This window comes from Crocodylus porosus, unplaced genomic scaffold (assembly GCF_001723895.1).
Source record: "Crocodylus porosus isolate Cpor-Errol unplaced genomic scaffold, CroPor_comp1, whole genome shotgun sequence".
NCBI lineage: Eukaryota > Metazoa > Chordata > Crocodylia > Crocodylidae > Crocodylus > Crocodylus porosus.
The window spans coordinates 3,318,714-3,338,046 of NW_017728936.1; the positions used below are offsets into that span (position 1 = coordinate 3,318,714).

At 46.6% G+C, this 19,333-nt stretch overlaps 1 protein-coding gene and 1 pseudogene across 3 annotated transcripts in view; both read right to left on the bottom strand.

The window, feature by feature from the left end:
- Positions 1 to 19,333, bottom strand: part of ETS1 (ETS proto-oncogene 1, transcription factor) — a 109,520-nt gene that overhangs the window by 44,555 nt on the left and 45,632 nt on the right. The gene's annotated exons all lie outside the window — the stretch shown is intronic.
- Positions 4,046 to 19,333, bottom strand: part of LOC109317925 — a 30,605-nt pseudogene continuing 15,317 nt past the window's right edge.

A 19,333-nucleotide genomic window follows, 5' to 3' on the forward strand; every position in this document is an offset into this window, starting at 1 on the left:
TTCCAGTACACAGAAAGACAGTCTACCTGCTAGCCGATAAGTCCAAACACCAGCACATCTGACACCGGAAATGTTAGCTAAACCACACGGGAGCGGATGTACTATGGAGACTGATCCATGGCTTAATGGACTAAGCTTATTTCTACAGAATCATTAATTGTGCCCATCTTTTAGGAGCTCCAGGCTGGCTGCAGTTTGAAAGAAGATGGTCCTTCTACAGAAGGGAAATCCTTATAGCAGAAGCCATCTGCTCAGGCCCAGGGCACATCTTTGTGATGTAGAAAGCAGCAGGCCAGTGAACAACCCCTGAGAGATGTGGCAGGCCAGGGTCTCCCCAAACAGCATGTATATCTCTGGAGGGTCTGGAAAGCAAAGAGGCAAGTTGAGCCACAGCTCATGCCACAGCTCGGCAGCTGCAGATTCCAGCAGTTCATTCCTTTCTTGCCTTTACAACCTCCCCAGCTTCAGGGCAGCCCTAGCAAGCTGAGCCGCTAGGATTATGATGAAATGGTGGTGGTTACTTAATGGGAAGAGTATAGGTTTTCTATGTCACATCTCCCGTGCATCACAGAAAGTCCCCTATTACGTTTTTATTCCTGAGCGGAGCTTCCTTTCTCTAATATGAGACCATTTGGCTCTACCTATTTTTACCTATTCAGCATTCACAAATCTCACTATTAACAGACCCTCTTTATAACTCACAGAAATCCTCCATGTCCTTGGTGTTACATTAGATACCTTCCCAGCAGCAGGGCAGCTTGTTTAGGTACTAGGTGATGCCCAGGAGTTTAGGAAAGACCAGTGTACTGTGAAGATGGAAAAAATGTGAACGCTGCATGATCTTAGCTTTTTCCTCAAATACTGAATGCTAAAAATGATTTTATCACCATGTTCTTTGGCAAACCCAGTTTTCTCTCTCAGAGAGCTCTCCCTTGATCTTAGAAGTTTTAGAGTAAAAAAATCTTTCATTGGCAACAGATTTCCACTGACCCATCTCCAAGCACAAGCCTTACTTTGCTGTCGAAGGGGAGGACTTGGCCCACCAGAGTCTGGTATCATGCTTAGTTCGACTTTCTTTGTATTTTAAAAAAAGGGAGAGAGACTATATTCATGTATTTGTTTTGCAATCCCACAAATAATTGCACAGGCTTTGCAAACAGGTCAAGGTCAGGAGGTCAGAGCAAAACTGATAAATCTAAGCAGGGTTTACTCAATAAATAAAATTAGACAAGAATAATCAATTATTTTAACCATCAAAATAGCAAGTGGCTCCTCTAAACCAGTGGTCTCCAAACTTTTTTGACTGCGCACCCCATCAGTAAAAAATTTTTGAGCATGCACCCCCAATATATGTATATTTATATAAATATGAATATAAATAGAAGTTCTAATATTTCCTTCCTGCACCCCAATGGATCGTCTTGTGCACTGGAAGCACTGCTCTAAACAAACAGCCCGCTCCTGAAGCTGCTGCCCAGGGGTGAGTAAGGATCATAGCCACTTTTCTCTCTAGATCTGCAGTCAGATTTCTCTCTTTGCATCATCATAGTTCATGCAACGGAGTATTGAACATGCAGGTCCCACAACTGGTTGTGGCCCCTGTTCCTTCCCTTGCTCTGGCTTAGGGAAACATAACATTGGCCTGCCAGGATGATCACAAACTGCTACCCAGCTTCCTCATCCTCCTTCAAATTACATTGCAGAGAGACAGCGAGCATGAAATAGGATCATAAATACCAAAGATGGCACAAGCAGCAGCTTCCAGTCGGCCTAGTGTCTGGGAGCCTGAGAATACAGCAAGACTTTGCTTCTTCGGCACCTTGCCAACTTCATCCCACCAGAGTCCCACTCCTATCAGTGCAGCTGGCCATAGAGGGGTGCTGCTGAGCCCCACAAGGACGCTTTCTGGAGAAAAGGCTCAGAATGGTCTATAGTCTTCATGCGTTACAGAAACTAAAGCCCAATGCTTTAGGACCTCTCCTTTAGCTCCAGTAGTCACAGATTCCACGTTTCCTTCAGCCCCTGCCCAAGCACCGCAGTCTCATATGCACAGTGCCAGGACATCACATCCTAGCACCACCTCTGGCTGCATCCCATGGTACAGGGTAGGTTTTGTGAATCCCCAAACACGACACGAGCCAGGTGAATATTTCACCACGGCTGAGGGAGATGCTAAGGGAAATTGTTCTGGCCTAGACTGAAAGTTTGCCAGTTGATTGCTAGAAAGCTTGCCAAGGCTGGACAATCTCTATTTAGTGATGGGGCTGGTACAGCAGAAGCATGCCAGCTACCTCCCCCCCTAAGATCCCCCAGTGCCAGCTCAGGGTGGGGACCTCACTTTCATTCTCCATGGCCTGTTCAGGCCTCAACCTCCTGCTGAGCCTCCCAAAACAGCCCATGCTGATAGCTGCTTTGCTGCATATACCTGTCTGGAAGATCACCCGTGGAGCTGGCGAGCAGCCATCCCACATTCTCCTATACAGCATAATTATGACTGGAGTGCTATTAGTGCTGGCAGTCGGTGTCTGCCAGCCCTGGCAACTGGAGCTACTGGCAACTGGCAACATGCCTCAGTTTACCCTTTGTAAAATGGGGATCATCTCACTTCCCTGCCTCACAGTGGATTGTAAGTATGCACTAACAGCTGTGAAGTGCATAGATAATACAGTAAAGCGAGTAACCTGAGTACCCCGGCATAAAAGCCTTCCAGTTATTGCCCTATAGCCTGTGCTATGGGATTCTAAGCACCTTTTGAAGCATACTGGCTTTTAACAGGCTTCATGACTCCCCTTTAAGTAATTATTATTAACCACCTGCCTTCTTAATTTTTAATAGCTGGGGGAACTAAAGTATAGAGTGCTGCCACTGTGGGGAGGGATTTTTCAAGCTCAAAAAAACAATTTGTCCCAAAATCTCCCTCTCCACCACAAGGTAGAACCACCAAAAATCTGCTGCATCTTTAGGCTGTGGCCAGCAAGCCTCACGCAGATCCCTACCCTCTTTGTTGCACTGTAAGAAAAATAGGCTTCACTGGCCCCAGAGTGAGAGGGATGCCCCCTGGGCAGCCAAAAAATAAAATAAAATAAACTTTTGCCAACTCCGGTTTATAGGATTTTTGCTACTAGGGAACATTCAGGGCAGCAACTGGACATAGCAAATACTGGGAGGAAATGGGAGTGAGTTGTGGAAAGCATTCAGAGACATGCACCTTCTCCCAGGGCTTCCCTAACAGCCTCCTTCACTGAAGCCCAGGAGCCAAAGGCTGAACGATGGGCTATTCCATGAGCGACTCAAAAGCCGGGATTATGCCACTTATTAGTTGCCTCCTCAATCTCCCATCTAGGAGACTAAGAGAGGTGGCTAGGAGACTAAGAGAGAAAGCAGGAATAAATCCAAGTGGTTGGTGATGATCAGATATGCTCATAGGCAGAATAAGCTTAGAAGCAAAGGGATACGGCTGAGATACGCAGCCCTCATTCACTGTGAGCACAACATCCGGAAGCTATTATGGAATTACAGCCACTCTGGCTGCAAGCCTTCCCCAGCAGAAGCGCTTGGGAGCAGATGGTGAAAGGACTGATTGAACTCATCTGCTTAGGCCAAGAGGCTATTAGGATGCGATATAAGTGGAGGGAAGGGGGTGGAGGGGATGTCACTTGGCTAGCTGGAGGCCTAGAGCCCTTGCCAAAGGAACTCCAGGAATCCTCAGCTGATTCCCACAGTCAGAGACGTTTCAGCTCAGGCCTGGCTGGATAGCTCAGGAGACTGGGCTGAGCCCATGGAGCCTGTCCCCATTAGCTCACCATTTGAGGAACAGCCTTGGACCCCTTCTGGCTGATGTGAAATGATTTGGGGCTGGGGGAGGCTAACACTGCTCCACCCTGCCACTCGCTGAACAGCCGGGCGCAGCGTAACAGGCGGCGCTGCCACTGCGCTGAACTGGCGCCGTTGTAGGGTAACAACAATTGAGCGGCAGAAGGTAGGGCGGAGGCGCACCTTACAAACTAACTAAATCAGAGGTGCCTATGCTTCTCTGTGCCCAAGCTCACTGCATCATGTCCTTCACCGAGTCCCGCTAGGTCATAATGACCAGAGTGGGACAGTTGCGAAAATACCCAGTCGGGGCTGTGCTGAATCTGTGGTTAGGAGGAGGAATTCCAGTCTCCAGAGCCCAGCACCCTTCCCCAGCACTGACGCTCGGAAGGGAACCAAAACCAGCAGCTGCCAGAGGTTTCACTTTTTCCTGCTGAAGGGCCTGATCCAACCCCCTGCAGCAAATGGAAAGACTCTGACGGCACTGGGCAGCAGACCAGGCCCCACAGGCAGGGCTTTGCATTGAGGTCTCTTCCCACTTCCCTGAAAGCACGATCAAAAGTCAGGCTTTTCCTGAAAGAGCGCTGGCCTTGTTTACTGCCCTTCGGTTAAACCAGAAGTTAGCAAACTCTTCTGGCCTCATTTCAAACCAGCTCTGAAGGAGAAAGATGAAAACTCCCATCAGAAGGGAATGCTTTCTGTGCAGCACGGGGGTTAGAGATCATGGAGAGAGACAGAAAGATGAGCAACCTGAGGCAAACCCTCCACTCAAACTGAGGAGTCTGGTCCTGAGAACCGGGCCCAGGCACCCTTTCCCAAGATGTCCAACCCCCGGGTCAGACACCCTCGGCTCGCCGAGTCCCGCTCTAGTTTTAATGGAGCAAGAAGCAGCCAGTAACTCCCACAGCCTCCCTTGGCTCAGATCCCCAGAGGTTGAGAAATCATGAGCCATGCAGGGGCTGTGACGAAGGCACAGGCTCCAAGGGCTTTGTAACCGTAAGGGGATCTTTTTGGAAGAAACTTTTCCGAGACAAGTCATGAGATTTGTTTCCTCCCTGGAATTTGCTCTGGCAGCTCCCATTGGCGGGGCGGTGCTGACTCAAGAGAGCGCCTGGCTGTGCCCTCCGGATGAGTAAATAAATTGACATGGGGAGCGGCGGGAGGAGAAGGGGGGCAGCTCCACATCAATGGCAGGGCGAGATGAAAGAGGGCAGCATCTTGCGAGCTCCCAGCAACGATTCCTTCAGCCTCACACACCCAGTCAGATAGGGACACAGTTCTGACTTGGCAGGAGGCAGGCTGCTGCTTTATAATACATTGAATTAGTCACCGGATTAGCAAGTGCGTTTACGCACGCTGGTGCACAGCTGTTTAAAGACATACTAGCCCCCTTAAAAAAAATTCATATCCAGATCCGAGATGCTGGCTTTAAATCAGCACTTGCCTGGAGACTCCCAAGGTAAAATCCCACCTAAATGAGGAAGAAAGCAGCCCTCCGTTACAACCAGAAAGTGTCCAGCTACTCAGGTCAAAACACACCAGAGGGGATGGATCGCCTCAAGGGAGAGAACGGAGATTTGGGGAGAGACGGGCATCCCCTTCACTCATAACTCACTCTCTTCAGGAGCCTGTTAATATAACTGATTTCTACAGTGGTTAGATTGGCCTGACGGACCATATGTTACTCCTTAGGCTGCAGTCTTTCGAGCGGAAAGGTTCAGAGCGAGCTTCAAATCAGGAGCCGCTCAAAGGGGTGGAAAGTAGCGCCAGTGGCTAACAACCCACCTGAGCCACAGCTACAGTGGTGGCTCTGAAACCCCACAGCTTACGCTGGACGTGGAAACGTTCCTGCCGCGGCTAGAGAGCGCACGGGCTGCGACACCAAGGTAGCAAGCTGCCAGGAACAGGATGAGCCTGTGACATCAGTGCCTAATCTTCTTGCATCGCCATTTGCAAATGTCTCTAAAAAATACCCGTGGATGGATGCAGGTTGCCCCAGGAGACGGGGCAGCAGGCTCTGTGGTCTGAGCGTAAGTCTGGGAGCTGAGACTCCTGGTTCAAACCTGAGGAATCAGCTTATATTCTGCGGTGACGCAGCAGTGATCTGAGTAGCCTGGCTCATTATCCAAACTCCAGGATATAACCAGGAACAACTGTAGTTACTGGCACTGCAAAGCTGGTTTTGAGCACTCAATAGTTAACGCTCAGTGCTTTGTCTTCAAAGTGCCAGATGGATGTTATTGCCAGGGCCGTTTTAAAAATCTATTGTTTTTTTTGCAGAAAATACTGTTTTCTTTGACAAACTTCCCATTCCTCTTTTTTTTTTTTTTTTTTTTTTTTTTTGTTCAGTGAAAAGCCAGAAAGTGAAGATTTTCAGTCTGGGAAAAATTACAAAAGCAGTACTTTTGTGATTTTGCATTTCTAAAGTTCAAATTTTGAAAGAAATTAACAGTTTTTTTGGCGGGGGGAAAGAATAAACCATTAACTTCAGCCAAGAATAGAGAGTTCAATGAAAAAAGCATTGACCAAATCCAAATCACTTCGCACTTCCAGTTGCTGTAGTGCTACTTGCGTCTACTTCCAGCTTCTCAATGCTAGTGATATTAAAATACTAATTACTCATTATAATGGCCAGGTCTTGGAACATCTTGCTTCACCCCTAGATCTCACAGTGCTGGACAAAGCAGGTCAGCATCATTATCTCCACTTTACGGGTAGGGAAACACAGAAGCGAAGTGACCTGCCCAAGGTCTCCCAGCAAGTTAGTGGCAGAAGTAGGAGGAATCCTGGCTTAAAGTCCTAGTCCAACCCTCTATCCACAAAGCAATACTGCTTCCTTTATATACAATATAGGATACAGAATCCAGGTAGTCCTGCCCCAAACTCACAGGCTCTGAAAATCCATAGGCAGCAAGGAAAACTTAACTGTGAACAGGACAGTACCTGCGAGACAGGATTGAGCAATTCAAATTCCAGCAATAGGTGCATAGCAGTGCATATACAAGCTAATGGTTCATTGCAAGGGCTAACATGCTGAAAAAGTCATTCTTTATCCCCTGGATACAAAAACACTCATCTCTAAAGCCAAATTCAGCCTGGCCTTGGAGGAGGCTCTGTATCTCTGTGTCCTCATCAAAGCAAGGCACCGATTCCCCGTTGCACTGCAGCTTGTGTTTGCAGGACACTTACTTCTTCTGACGTCACCGGCTGTACAAGGGGCTGAACCGACTCCCGCTGAGGTTAACAGCAAAACTCCCACTGCATGCAAAGGTGTGAGCTCAGGCTCTGAGAAGGCAAAGTCTTAAAACTTAGCTTTATTTGCTGACTTGTTTTTCCTCGCGACACTTTAATCTTGAGTGTTCAAATAGAAAAAGCACCTCCATTCCCAGTTAAACAGAGGGCAAAATTAGCAGGGGTAGGAGGGTGCAGGTTAATCACAACAGCATTTTATGACTACATAGTGTATGAACCAGCAGATGGATTTTGGAGGAACACATCCTATATGTTTAAATATTTAAACAAGAATGTGTTTGGTTTTTTTTTGTTCAGTGAAAAGCCAGGATATAACCAGGAACAACTGTAGTTACATTTTTTCAGCCCAAACCCTCCTGTGATAAACAGCTCCACCTTTACAAGTAGGGGGCGGAGGTGCAGGAAGGAAGGCTGGATGAGCTGGTGGGTTTTTGACTCCGTGTCTAGCTCCAGTCAGCAAAACCCAAATTTCTAACCATGCCATCGCCCTTCAAGAAAGGGCTACAGATCCCCTAAACCATATGGAGCCAATTTAAATACCCTCTGTATAAGGAAATATATTTAATTCATCACCAGTCCACTAACACCTTGCAAAGCGTGGGAGCTGGCTTGTATTTCAGAGCCACCCTGTGAAGATCACCTTCAGGGGAGCCTATTTCCTTCTCACTGTGTTGGGAGAGTCATATGCCTAAATCCTAAGAAAGCATATACCAGCACCCCTCCACACAAACCCATCTAGCCTGCTCTACAGCAAAGAAGCCAACTCTCTTGCCACAACTAAACAGAAATTAGCCACAGGGCCATCCAGCAGACACAGATTCACTGTATGCACATCTACTTGTATATGCATTTTCCCTTTCCAACATTTTTTCAGCCCAAACACCTCCTGTGATAAACAGCTCCACCTTTAACAAGTAGCAGAAGAGCAAATTAGCTGCTGACACAGGAGACGAGAAGCCCCAAATCCCAAGATCCAGTCCTACTTTTGGCAAGTCACTTCAGTTGTCTGTGGGCATACACAGATATTGATATCAAATGACAGACCTGCTCTTACGGTTTAACTCTTACTCTGTGTGACTTTGTACAAGTGGATCAAAACTGTCTCCGCCTAAACCCTGCTTCATTCAGGGTCAATTTTAAAGTGAGTTTGCTAACTTGTGTCACTCCAGGGTCATCATGCAGACCTACCTTGATATCAGACAGCTGGGGTTTGCCTCCAAGCTCTCTTCCCTTTGGCTGCAGTTAAAAGGTGCTCTTGTCAAAGCCCAAACTCAGTTTCTCCATTTGTAAAACGGAAAAAACGATGGACTCTGTCACAAGTCTGACAGAAGTCAAGGCCTAACTGCTGCACATGGGCTGAGAGCCTCAGATGAAAGGGACTATCCACAAAACTCATCCATTAAAATAGAGGATGCCTCAGAAGATGTCAGAGGAGATAGCTGTCAACTCTACCCTGTTCCAGGATTAAAATTGGAGGTAGGAACATCCATGGGGCGAAGGAAGTTGTTTAGAAGACACTAGTATGGTAGAAATATCCAAACTTCTGGGTGTTTATTCAAACTAAGGCTGTGAGGCTCTGACCATTGCAGCTGTCATACCTAGTAAGATGTAACAGACATCAGAAACAGTACATAGCCCATCAGCAGATGGAGACTTCAAGGTCAGCAGAGCCCCAGCTTATCAAGAACCCCGTCCTTGGGAGGAAAACAAGTGTCTGAAATGCTAGCATGATGCACGACAGCCTCTGCATTTGCCTGTCCTATGCTATATTGGTACTTACTGTGCTGCAAAGAGCCTTGGGATACCCGGACTCTGTAAAACAGAGGGAGAAGAGCGGCTTTGTGGTTAGCGCACTGGGTTCCAGTCACAGCTTGCCCCGAGGCATGCTGCTTGACTTTCAATTATTCTGAGCCTCGGTTTCCCCTTCTTGCAAACAGGGATAACATCTTTGTGGTGCTGAAGGCAGACAGTTCTCGATGGCTGCCATATCAGAGACAAAAGAAGATGGCAGCATTCACAGGTCTCCCATCAGCACGAGGTTAGAATCATAGCATTGGGAAAGTAAAAGAGCTTGAGCGCAGTAAGGTCCCAGGTGATAGCTCAGCATGCAGCTAACCTAACGCAGGCCTTAAGGCTTCCACCAGCAAGACCTGATTCCCCCTGCTGGGGTGAGGTGACTCCTCAGAGTAGCTGACCCTGCGCTAAGTAATCTTGGCTGGTAGCCTGATGATACAAGTACTCCTAACGGGTGTAGTCAGGAGCCACCCCAATGCATGGGCTGAGCTCACAGAGCCTTGCTCAGAGCAGAGCGCTTGGTACAACCATGAGAAAGCCCAGTCAGGCTGCAAACAAATGTCTCCGTGATTCTTTCTGGAAGAATTAAACCGATGGGATAGCATGGGAGTAACAGTGGGAATGAGTGTTACCAGGATCAGGTCCGGCATTAATCCTGGTTCCTATATCACACCTACTAACTTGCTTCATTAAAGTGGGAGGGAGGAGGGGGAGATGAGAGGTTGGATCCTGGCAGATCCCATCCTAATCCCAAAGGAATATGCATCATTAGATGGAGTTAAAACCAGGGAGCCAAGAGCATGTGCACATACTCATGATCTACTCAGAGCCACTGCTAGGGCTTTGCACGGGCACAGCAGCCTGTAGTCAGCAAGGAACAGAAGATGACACTAAGGATTCACCTTGACCCACAGTCTTGAACTCTGGTACTCAAATCTGGGGGAGTAGCAGGCAGGAGGGGACACTCTTTTGAAAAGAGTACTTCTATTTATTCATTGTATTTGGAAATAACTGGCATCGACAAAAGTATTTCCACTACGGCTCTCATTAGCGCTTCTCTGGCAATGAAGAGTAACGGGAGCTGACGGCACAACTGAGCAATGAGTTTTCACCAGAATGTCAGCCTGTTTTATCACAAAAGCCAGGTAAACCATTGAAACAGCTTTGGGCAGAACAAAAAACGTGCTGCATGGAGCCCAGTATCAACCATGCCAAAAAAAAGGGCCTGTTCAGTTATATCAGGGGAGGTCAGGAAAACATGGCCTGTCCAATCCTGATATACATCAGCTTGCTTCAGCTGCCTTCAGAGGCACTGGTCTTGCAACCAACCATGCATAAACCAAAGTGCTCAGAGAGCCAGGTTTCAAGTGTTTGCCATTTAGGCGAAAAAGTAAAAAATTTGCTATTTCAGCTAAGATTTCAGAAAAAAATGATTTTTGTAATAAAAAAGGGGTGGAGGGTTGTTTGTTTTCTTAAGATTTGGGAAAATGCTGCCAAACATTGCTACATATTTCAAACAAGGTTGCTTCACTATAGCTTTTAGCCACAGGAAAAAATAACTCATTCTGCTCTTTGATGGAGTCATCAACATTTCTGCCCTTATCAAAAATGAACAAATACTTTCAAACATAAACTGCACAGCTTTTAAAAGTCTGAAAAATGTAAAATAAGAAGTAAGCATGTACATACACGCGTAATTCCAGATTTAAATATTTCCAAAATCTTGGAGAAGCGGGACCAAGTTACAATTTTGAGTTTATTGGCGGTTTCTGCAAAATCAAATTCACTTACCCATTTGATTTGGTATTTTGCCACCTGCTAGAACCATTCCCTGAGCTCTTTATTGCCATTGCCGAATGGCCACTCACGTAAAGGGACTATTCATGTGAATTAGGTACATGAGTGTTTGCAGATTCAGGTCTTAAACTATCATCCTTGCCAGGCACTGCTGAATCGCACTCACTGGAATATAAGCTGACAGATCCTGAACTGGAGGAAACTGGAGTAGTCAGCAAAGGATGCTGATTTACTGCAGCCAACAAACAGGCGCAAACATACCCGCGAGGCAGTTCTGACGCCATCGTTTCACAAAAGCCAGAAAACAGCGTTACCTGAACATCCTGCATGAATATAAAGCTGCTACCGCTGGAAGCAGCAGAGGTGTCTCACCATTTTATAATGAGCAGAAGCACAAAGAAATGATAGAGAAACCCAGCACGGCTACTTCAGCAAGGAAGCTTTATTTGAACTTGAGTGGCCCCTAAAAATTCCAATGCACCTGGGAAAAATGTAGGAGCTAGCTAAAGAATCAATAAATATTTATTGTTTAACCAGCAATATTTTGACTCTGGAAGTAAGCATGGCCCAATGCCAGTGAAACCGGAGCCGCCTTGGCCAGTGCTGCAGACAAATTTCTTTCGTATCTACTTGGAAGATTATAAACTACACAATATGAAAAAGCCAAGGCAGCGAGCAGCTTAGTCACGAAACAGAAACAGAAGGACAGAGATGCAGAGCCATACTCTGGATGAAGGGCATCCACCAGCTTCAATGCAATTATCCTAATTTATACCAGTTCAGGTACAGCTCACAGGCTTCAATAGAGCTCTGCTGGTTTGCACTGCTTGTGCTCTGGACCCATCATTCACAACTTTGAGCCCTGCACGGACCTAGAATACTTGGGACTTGGGCCCAGATCCTACTAGTGGATCTGGGTGAGCAAATCTTTGCCTGACAAGCAGCTCTGTCGAGCCAGATGGGGCTCCACATGGGCACAGTGCAATGAACGTTCTTTAGCTGCGTCCAGCTGTTGCCTGTACTGTATTGCAGGCAGCAAAGCAAATGTGTTGGTAATTGCATTCCTTCTTTGAAGTGCAACAGTTCATCCATGCAGCCTCTGTTTTCTTCCTTGCAGCTTCTCCGTTTCATGCGATTTACCAAGGTCAAACCTCACAACCTATAAAACATGAAGAGTCTGATCTTTTGCCCCCTTGTAGACAGTAGGAATCTCCATTGAGTTCAGTGGGCATTAGATTAACCTCTCCAGATCTAAACCTGCCTTGAACTAGTTTTCCCTGATACTGGTGTAGACTCGTGTATGGTCAGAGGGCAACGAATTTCATCTCCTCTCTCGTTTGGAACAATCCACCCAAAAAGAGAGCTTAAGTATAAAAGGGCGGGATGTCTTTTTGCTTTCTTTTGCTCCTTCCAAACAAGGAGCTGAAGTACAGCACCACAGCTGAAATGGGGAAAGCAAAGGAGCCCAGCAGCACCACAGAAAATACCGTAATGGCGGAGGGATGGATGAAAAGCAGTGCCTTGGGACAAGGAGGTCAATTCTCTGCTCATAGAAGGCCACAAAACATATAACGTTCATAATGCTCAAAGAAGAGCTCAATGTGACCTCCTCCAAGCAACATAAATACAGTAAACTCCCTGGGTAACATGCCAGCAGAGTTTATGATGTAAATGGGGAATAACCAGTCCCCTGGTTATTCCAAGTAAAAGCCTAGCTCTCCTATCAGCTAAGAGCATGTTTTCTCTGCATCAGGAGGCTGAAGTTTGTGGTGCAGGCTCACGGTTCAAAACCTGCTAGTAACTCAGTGTATGTGGAACTCAGAGCAGCTACCTCGCAAAGGTCAAGTGCTAAAATGCCTCCAGAAAGACTTAAACCTGCACTGGTGTGTGACTAGCTGCTTAACCCCAGCAGCCAGCTTCCTGCAGCTCAGAGCAACAGATTATTGATTCTGCAAAGCAAAGTTCGGCCCAATTATGCAAAAAGTTAAACGGAACAGGAATTCCTATTACAAACCCACTCTTTCTGCCAGCCCGGAGGCAGGACCTCGGGCTGCTGCTACTGAAGCCTTAAAGTGTATTCTAACTGAGCCAGCCTGCAGGAAACCATCAGAATAATGTGAGGTTAGAATCAGAAAATTAACTGTCTTTTTTACTGAAAAGAAAAACACGTTCTTACTCATCACCTACCTTCTCCCCAACTGCCTGACTCATTTCTGCTCTCTGTGCAGCTACAAGAGACTAAACTGAGGTCCAGCTTGTCTCCAGTCTCAGAGCTGTCATCTTAAAGGTCTGACTGGAGAGTCTTTATTACAGAAAGTCAATGGGGGCTTGCTCAGGCATTCAGATCTCATCAGCACTTGCTGAGCTGATGGGAAGGCTGTCGTCTCTTGAAGCAGGCAGCATTGGAGGGAGGAGGGTTAGTTAAGGCGATTGCTTAGAACGGAGGCTGAGGTACAACTCCCTGCTCTGCAAGCGGTCCCCTTTGATGGACTACTTCTGTGACAGCCATGCCCTCCCTCATTGGGATATTGAGAGAGAAATGCTTTTAAGATCTGGAAGTACTCAAAAACTACATCCTGGGAGCCATCCAAGTATGTGGAACAGATGCTAAAAACCAGACTGTCACTTTACTATCTGCTCGGAGTAATAAATGAGTGGACTCCATGCATTTTTACCAGAGTGAGTGGGATCAGGCCTCCAAACATCCAAACTCCTGGAGGGTGCCTCCATCTTCATCAAGCCCAGATATTCAGCGGTCATGCACAATGAATGTTCCCTGGCTGCCCCTGCACAGCTATGACAGTCAGTCCTCTGCCGATGCGCAGCCATTTGTCCCTTCTACATTAGAGTTTGAAGCTGCTAACAGCACTATCCCTACCCCTTTGGATTTCTACCTATGTAGAGGGGCTGGTTTCCATGAAACAGCATAGCTTCAAGTGAGAAAAGTCATCGCATAAAGAGTAATCTAGGCTGAGTCATTGCTCTGAATTGCATTGCTCTGAATCTGAGATCATTTTAAAATCCGTTGGTGGCTTTGCATTGCTCCTAAGTATTGAGGTAATAGGGCTGCCCTGAATCCTGGGCAAAGACATCCCTATTTTGTGGCTGCATCCATTCTGAGCATCTTTGCTTGCTATCTCTCGGTACCCATGTGCTGCAGGCCAACTGTGGAAAGTGGATCTCTTCAGATTAGAATGACAGCTATTATTTTAGTGGCATTTCTTTTAGTTGTTCTTATAAAAATTAGCCTGGCATACTCCAGCTGGAGGCTAGGCAAAGCCCAGCTACTCACTTCTGTAGCTGCCAACAATCTGCTATGGGCTTGCAATGTGTGTATGGCAAGAATCTTGTTTGGGGACATTCTCTTGGGAAGCTAAAAAGCAACCTACCAAAATGTTATTTTGTTATCCCTCCATTTATAAGGCTTATCAAACCACAGCACATGGTAATTACATGGCAAATTAGAGGACGGCTCTTGTAATTACACTGTAATTACACGGTTTCTCAAGTTTGGTGACAAAGAAATGGCAAATGCAAAGCAGGATTTGTGCTTTTCATTCTCTTGATTGGAAATATGGTTCTGCTTTCCCTACACAGAATAAAATAGTGCCTTCATGGTCTAGGCATCCTTTATTTTAAGGAAAACAGACAAAGAAAAGACAAATATCAAGCCCCCAAGCGAGGTCTCTCATTACAGGCATTAACATGGCTTTGCCCCTTAACAAGCTGACTTTTTGTATTTATAAAGTCACTGCATAGAAAAAATATATACAGAGCTACAGACACTGTGCTCCTCCCTTTGTGAGCTACTATTTCAATTTCATACCTTCCAGCCAGAGGCATTTTCTAATATGCCTAGAACAGAAATTATTCGATTGCAATCAAAATACCCATCTCAACCCAGCCAGACAGCACAAAATACTCCAGCAGCTCAAGACCTTCTGTCACTAGAGCCTTGCCCTGGTAGGTTGATAATTCATCCCTGCAGGAAACAATCCACAATGATTAGAGGTGCTCTTGCCATTGGTATTAATGTAGCATCCAAGATGTACCAGACATTAAAGACCTGAAGTTATTTATTCTCTTAGCCTTTTTGTGCTAGATGTTGAAGGTACATGAAATGAGAAATGATGACTTTACAGTAGAAACCACATAAGGTTGGGAAGAAAAAGCAGTGATCTCAGCTAGGATATTTCAGCATTACTATGGTACAAATAATACTACGAAGGCGTAGTGAGGGTAGGGCTACAGAAAATCTTCAAGCGACACTGTGGGCACAGGGAGCAGCCTGGTGTACAGCCCACACAAGAATAAGGGAATATGGCATTGACTCAAAACTAGATTGGGTAGCACCCAATAACTGCAAAGAGAAAACCAGTCTCCCTCTCCCAAGTCACTGCCCACAGCTCACTTCCTCCCCGCACACACACAGCCCCGCCAACTACCAACTCTCCTAGCTGAGCACTTCTTCTCCACAGAGATGTCCCCATTTCTAGAGCAGGTGCCTTTGGCCCCCCAATCCCTCTGCAGGCGTGCGTGAAAGGGGACGGCCCAGCAGCCAGCATGCTAGATTCTTGGTATCACCCAAGACCCGGTGGTGCCCACTGCCTGATCATAACCAATGATCTGGCTTTTGCTAAGCCTGATTTCTTAGGGACAAGAAGTGGATGTAGCGGGGGAAAGCCTGCAGGCACAGAGAGCAAACAAAAACCAGTTCTTCACTGAGTCCCTAGTTCAACCCCAGTGCTCTTCCACAAATATCTTGGCCAATTAGCTGGCTGCTGTTGAACAGAATTATCTTACAGATCATCCCAGTCACCCCAGGCCTACCTCCTGGGCGCATGTACCAGGCCCAGCAGGTGAAGGAAGGAAGGAATTTCTGTCACACTCCCTAGATGGTACAAATTAACTTTTGCAATTTGAACAGGTAAAAGATGGTCTTGTAGGCATGTGCACATGTGGCAGTTGAGACGCTTGGTATTCCCAGCTCTGCTACAGAATCGCTGTGTGACCAAGTCTCTTCTCGCCTCTGTGCCTCAGTTTACCCACAAGGGAGATAAGAATATTAGACTCCTGTGCCCTGAGTGTTGTGAAGATTCATTCATTCCTGCTTCCACAGCACTTGGCCTGTCTGCAATGCCTTTTCTACCAGGGTCTCCATGTGCATTTGTAGAAGAACTTGGTTTAGTTTGGTTTGGTTAAGTCACCTTCACAAAGGGGCGAACAGAAGGAAGTGACCCTGCCATGGAAAAGTTAAAATACATGTGGGCCCTACATCCAGTTGCTAAGGGTCTGGATCCCTTTATACTGTTACAATAGGCTGCATATTGCAAATTGGTTTTCTTCTAGCTACGCGGGGGGGAGTCTTGCCTTGCACTCAGAGCTCATCTCATCCCAACGAGTGAAGGGCTCGGTCAGATAACAATACATCACCACGATGCCACCCACACACAAACCAGTGTCTGTTTGCACACATGGTTCCAGTACTTGGGAATGAGCTTGGGAAGCAATGCCATGACAGTGCTCCTTTCCCACTCCCAGCAACCTGGATTTTTACACCGAGCACAGAATGATTCTTCTTCTGGTGCCTCAGAGAAGAATGGCATCATGCCCACGTAAACCAGGGGTGGGATGGGAGGAAGGGGGGAGCAAGAAGAGACTCAAGTCCAGAATCTCTTCGTTTCAATATGTTTTGCTGCACTGTTATTTTGCCACTCTTGGGGTTTCCCACAAGTCACAGGCTTTGTTAGCAAGAGATGTAATTCGCTCTCAGCACTTCTGAGTCCCAATTACAGATCCCCAGCTTCCAGAAAGGGCTACCAAGCTGCTTTTCACCCTAACCACAGAGAGCAGCCAGTGTTTGCAGAGCTGAAACAAATTGATGTATTCATGTGCTGCAGAGTTTCCCAATTTCAGCATGAAGCTGTCTTTTTTGTTTGTTTGTTTTAAAAACCAGTCAACTGTTTTGAACCTTTTATAAAACAGCTGCTAGCCTCAGCCTTACTGGCATCCTGCAGGTTGGTTAGGGATTCTTTCAAACGATCTATTAAATCAGGGTTGGTGAGGCATGTGGCAAACGTCTAGTGGACCCATGAAAAGAAGGAAGGAAAAAAGCTGAGGAAGAGAAAAGGGAAACAGAAATGGAAGAGGAGGAAGGAAAAAAACAAAACAAGAAACATTCGTCTTAATTGCTGCAAGAGGGGCACTGCCTTGGGCTGGAGTGGTTACAGGGTACTTGCAGAGAAAGAAAAGCGGTCCCTTTCTTATTATCCAGAACACAGAAACAAAGTGATACCACAACCTTAAAAATCAGTTCATGACCCAAAATCCTTTGAGAAATGTTGTGTTGTATGATGGTCCTAATCACTGAAACACAACTTCCATTCGGCTTTTTTTTCACAGGGGCCCAACACCATGGTATAAGAACGCAGGAACATCCCATCATGCGTGTATGTATGTTGGCAACAAGAGCGGACCTCGCTCCAGAGGATACTGGACCAGGTTGTGCTCTTTGATCCAAGGCCAACCAGCTTACTTTTAAATCTTCATGGCTTGCTATGAAGTTTTTTGTATATGGGTAGACTGAACAAGTTACGAGTGGGCTGCAGGAAGATTTTATCCCTGGGAAGGGATAGGAACAACTCGGACCAGTTGGCATATCACCATCACTTTACGCGAGTGTCAGGCACCTGCTGCACTAAGCACTTTTGATCATTCACAGTGCCATGCTGGTAACAACTCTTACTGCTCTTGATGAAGCTATTGAGGGTGGGGCAACCGGCGGGAGGAAAAACAGCCATGCAGCAGGAAGGCTAAATGGATCAAAGACAAACACGGAGTGGAATATCCCAGTGTCTTCTGGGATCAAATGCAAGGCAGGTCAGTGGTGACCCAAAGCTGACAGCATCTGAGTACTGCCTGTTGACACACAGGAAAGGAGTGGTTGCGCTTGCACCTTCCTAGCGAGGCAAGTTTCTATATCAGCAAAACAAAACCAAACACAAAAAAATACAACCACCTTTGTTGCCAGCCTCAGCAAAAAGGCAAAGGATTGACTAGGACCTGGGAATTGAAACCCCGTCTCTTCCTTCAAAGCTGTTCTTCCAAGACGAGACAGGAGGGAGTCTTATGTTCTCATCAGTTTCCAGGGACATAAGCCCAAAAGCAACCATGATCTTGACATTCATTAAACTGAGTTAAGAAAAGTTTCAGCTTTTCTTTACAAAGTAAAGGGGGAAATGAGGTTAAGCCAGCTAATTGACAACCCTGACCTTCTTGGCTCACAGTGTTAATACAGCCACCAAAACAGGAGCAACTGTAACTCAAGTCGATGGGAAGTCATCTCATTTTTTAGTGCTCTTACAGCCAAAGTTTGAACTTGGGTCAACTTTAAAAAACTGCCTGCAGTCTTGAAATGCAAAGAAAGATTGAGATGGAAACTTTAACAGCCTTCTTAACTTACCAAAGAGAAACCAAACTTAATAGGACCAATGAAAAAGGTTCTCTCTCAAAACAGCACCGGGCAAGCCAGAATTTTGTTCTCAACTTATGCGACCCCATTGATCTCAAGTGGAACGGGGGAGAAATGGACCCCGGGTAATCCAAGTGAGAGAACAAAGCTCTCGGTAATTTAATGCCAGGAGAAGCTTTCCTTCTAACAAACACCCTTGTCCAGGTTGAATGACATAATCCCCTCATCTACATCCGTCTCTGCACACTCCCCCAGTCAAACATGTATCCCTCTTCCCACCGTGTTCCTCTCCCTGCACCATGTAGACCATACACATCCTCACACACGGGAATAATCTTTTGATGGCATTCTTTTAGTCAGAGCCTGTAAGCCTGGACACAAACAGATAACATTTTTTAAAATGATGTAGACTCCTAGAGCCCACGTTGGGAATGAATGGTATTGGGACATCTGCAATTCCTGAAAGGTGCCTAATGCCATTTGCAAAAGCTCCTGAATTCCACTGAAATGCATGGGAGACGAGCAGCTAACCTCCAACTTACTTCTGGAGAACCGCTCGGGGTGTCTATTTGTGCTGTTAGACACTTATATATTTAAAACTGTGGCCCGTACTCGCCTATAACCACTGTCTGTTTTTTGTTTTGTTTTGGTTTGGTTTCGCAAATGGGATTTTTGCACAGCACTACAGACCATATACAGTATCGTCTAACTGACAGGCACTCAGCATCTGCAGCTTCTTACTGAAGCCGCCTTTCAAAAATACACACACACAGAGGCACTGCACACAGGGCTGCCTATGAAAGATGTGTTATGCTTACGTGTGAGGGTCTATAACCGATCCACGCATCCTGAAGCGAGCTGCAAACGCACTGATCTCATACTGGCGTCTATTTTAACTGCTCAGTAACCACTACACCACGCTGGCCCCTGCTTTTAACTGTCAGCTGTCACTTCGTTTCCTACGAGCAGCGTGAAGTTGCACCCACTGGCGAGAACAGAGCCCCAGCCTGGGTTTCCTAGAAACTTGCCGGGCGACGAAGAAGTGCAGCCCCCTTACAGTTGTGCGGAACAAAGTGGCGCCGTGCAAAAGCCAGGGCCGCCAATCCCCATCACGGACAGCCCGCCTGCAGCTACCTGGGGAAGTCCTCGCCGCCCTGCGCGATGCGAGCGCCGGGCTGACCTCGGCGGGAGCGGCTGCCCCAGCTC